Raw genomic sequence first — 3877 nt, 5'->3', positions numbered from 1 at the left:
TGTGAAGAAGCTTTTCGATTTTCATGAGTTTTCTATTTTGCAAAAATGTTGATTATGCAATATATGTGTCGTTGTGATGGAGTAAAGGCCATATGTAAGTAATAGATTTTCTTTCTTTCTAACGCCTTAACACTTATATAATGGTATCATACTATTTCGTTAACATTTTTCCAGTATTCATGAATTCATGTACATCACACACATTCATGATTCATGCTGAAGGAATTGGAAGGAATAGCAAGCAATTTTCCACATACACATATTTGCTTGCATATACAAATACATGTACAAACATAAACGCAACTAATACATTTACAAACATTAGTCTCCTCATCGTTCCGATACACATGATTGTTTCAGTCGCCCCAATAGGCTATCGATGTGGTGTATGTATTTGTGTACTTATTCATGATACATCACATTTATGTGTGCATGATATGATGACGACGACTTCGACACAGAGAGAAAAGGAAGATTTTTTTGTTATTACTAGTTTCGCATTGAATTTTTGATTTCGTTCCATTCGCAATTCCAACAACTATGAATTAACCAAAAAAAATTCGTTCAAATAAAATGTAAATACCAAGTCAAAACTGTCGTTGTTCAATCAAGTTGTGGATATTGTGTGGATACAGTTAAATTTATAGTGAACACAAAATGAAATTGTAAACAAAAATAGACATTTAATTAATTTCCAAAGATGATTGTATATGATAAATTGGGAATTATCAATGCACAAATTGTGCAATATTAAAAATGTTTAAAAGAATATTCAGTGTTAAATTGGTGAGATAAACAATCGAACGATTGATAAATTATTGTTATTTCTATTGAATAATAGATTATTGAAAATACAAAAAGTAAAACGATGAAATGAAAAATAAAAGATTGAAAGAAAGAGAAAGAGAAACTGTAGGATAGAAACAAAGTTTCAAATTCAGCAAACAGAAGGAAACATAGAAAAATGTGAAACTACAGTGTCAACCGATGGACGATTGTGGACAAGAAATGTTTTTGTTCAACATCGAAATGATTCATTATTCACACATTTTGAATGCAAGTGTTAAAAAAAGAATGTTATTTTTTTGGTACCCATCGTTGACAGTATGCTTAAACTGTAGTTCGAGTGTGAGCTGTAAGTTGATTCAAAAACATGAAAATGGAGTTTTTTGATATTGTATTTTTATGACGTGGGATGTTTTAAAGCTGAATGTGACATTAGCCTACTAAATTGCAAGAAATTTTCCAAAAGGTTTTCTTATGATTTGAAATATGTTCTCTGTCAGCATTAAATGACATGTGAAATCACATTCACATGTATGAATATTTTAATTATAATATTATTTGACATTACGCATCACATTGATTTATAAACAATTGCGAAGTGATTTTATTCAATGAGAATTGTGTGTGTGTGTATGTGTAGTTGTGACAAAAATTAAGTATTATGCGAAATGTATGAATGTTTTAAAAGATAGTTTTTGATTCGTGAAGCTTTGATACCAACCCCCAATGTGACACTGTTACAAATAGAAGTGTAAACAATTCACACAATCGCGTGATTTCATTTAAAAAAAAGTTTTTATACAAATATTTGGATGCTGTAATAGATTATGCTAAAATCGAGATAACATGTAATTCAAATGCTTGCATTTGACTGCAAAAGTAAATATAAACATTTTTCTATAATTGGAAATATTCTCAATATTAGACATTTCAATTCCTTGGATCTTTTTATGCGTTCATATTAAGATTGTCGGAAACTGAAATATATGAACCAAACTCCATCTTCAAAAACCTATTGCTTAATATCCGAAATTCCGATAATAATAAGGATACTTTCAATAACATTCTCATTTTATTTAGTCAGATGCAATTTTTCAGTATATATAAAAGATAAATGTTTAACATGTGCATTTTAAAATGTGTATCATAAATTATCAAATATAATATGTAATTTTGTGCAAAAAGTTTTGCATTCTAAAAAAATGTCCGATTTTCAGACAAATTGAGCGAATATGTACACCGCAAGAAGCAAGCTAGTCAACTGACATGGAATTGAGTTTATTGTTTGTTTTTCATGAGCAGATTCAACAAAGTTTGCACGGAAAACAAAGCAGAAAAAAAGACTAAACGTATAATGTCACTTTTAAATGTTACAGGTAACTCAATTTGGTCAGTGCCATTTTTTTCTCTCTCTCTCTCAATTCCCACGCATTGTTGTTGTAGCAACAGTGTATTAGTCATATTAAATACTCACTGTTGTTATTTGATGTAAATTTAATGCTATTTCACTACATTTTTCGGTATATATTTCAGTTAAACGAGCCATTTATGTTCAAGGTATGTGTTTTCAATACGGAATTATTTCGTCAAATATTCATTCTTTAATTGTAGCACTTGTGTGGTACTCATCTGGCAACTACAATTCATTTTTTTTTATTTCTTCTCTCTAATCGGTTTCGCGTATTATTATTTTTTTACAATTGATACCGCATTAAATACACACACCAATCAATGAAATCGATCAAAATATTCCCCAAACATGAACCTAGATTTACCCGCAACGCAATTCAATACGTATGTAATACTAAAACTGCAAAATGTGAAATCAACCACAGTTACAGTTAAAGGGAACGAACCATATTGGGAACAAGACTTTCTTTTGTAAGTGAACAAATTAGAATAAGCTTAGCAAAGTATAAAATCAGTTATTTTTAAATAAATATATATATATATATATATATATATATATTTTGTTAATTTAACATATATTTTGATTCATTTTTAATGTATTTATTTATTTTGCAATTTGACCTTTGTTTTCCAACATTTGCCTGTTAAGTTTTTTGTTGCGTAGCATTATATTTTTAATTCAAAAGTCCAATTTGAATTTTATTGATTCAAAAATCAACCGGGCTCTGTGGATGAAGTGGAATGTCATTTATAGAGACAACATTAGTGCCTCAACAGTGAAAATAAATACACAATTTAATGAAAGATATTGTGATAGCAACGTAAAATAGATTTTTGATTTCAATAACAAACTGCATGTTCGATTGCCACTTGGAAAATGTTTCTTCAAGAGAAAAACTCCGAAACTTGTTGCATTTTATACGCAAGTACCTAGGGGTTCGACATGAATTCATGTACATTCAAAATTAATATTTGCTCCGACTAACTTTGATTTGAGTAGAATTTTGAAATTATAGCCATTCTTTTTGGCAACAAATATTTAGGCTGATTTTATATTTGAAAAAAGTTAGATGGGGTTAGAATTTTCCTTGAATTTTTACTACAGAATTAACTTTCATTCAAATAAAATCAAATTTAATCAATTGGATTCAATTCTAGTCAATTTTGTCCTAAAACAGTCCCATAAAATAGACAGATATGACTATAGTTAAGCTAGCTAAAGTATTTTCCAGTGTCAAAAGTGTGTCTAAAATGAACTCCAAATAATTATTATGAAATTAATACTTGAACTTTATATGATGTAATTTAAATGATAAGTAAAAGATTTTTTATCGAGTTGTTTTTTTTTATCTAAGATTTTATTATGGATACCGAATGGCAGTATTATCCACTAGTGGGTTGAATTTAAAGGAGAAAACTAGTCATGTTTAAGTCACGTTTATGTCGTTTGGATTTCAAGGTCACTTTCTGTTTTTGTATTATGTTTTAGAAGATGTGCTCTAATGCATAAGATAGTAACCATTTTTCTAAAATATTCCATAAAATCAGTTAAAGAGTTTGAAATGTTCAAATATTGTGAACTAGATATTGTTTGTGGAATGAACGTGAAACGTGAAACTCCGATAAATAATCTAATTAAATAATTTAAAACACCTTAAGTTGAGTTCACAATATGAAGAAA

The 3877-nt window shown here is 28.6% G+C and overlaps 1 long non-coding RNA gene across 1 annotated transcript; it reads left to right on the top strand.

The window, feature by feature from the left end:
• Positions 1 to 796: 796 nt before the first annotated feature.
• Positions 797 to 2667, top strand: LOC116351818. Its single transcript, XR_004202205.1, has 4 exons — positions 797 to 1135; positions 2004 to 2162; positions 2320 to 2343; positions 2556 to 2667. It is a non-coding gene; the product is annotated as an uncharacterized LOC116351818 (long non-coding RNA).
• Positions 2668 to 3877: the final 1210 nt, after the last annotated feature.

Source organism: Contarinia nasturtii, unplaced genomic scaffold (genome assembly GCF_009176525.2).
Source record: "Contarinia nasturtii isolate CC-2019 unplaced genomic scaffold, AAFC_CNas_1.1 Cnas_scaffold_6367, whole genome shotgun sequence".
NCBI classification, from domain to species: domain Eukaryota; kingdom Metazoa; phylum Arthropoda; class Insecta; order Diptera; family Cecidomyiidae; genus Contarinia; species Contarinia nasturtii.
This window is presented reverse-complemented; position numbering and strand designations above follow the sequence as displayed.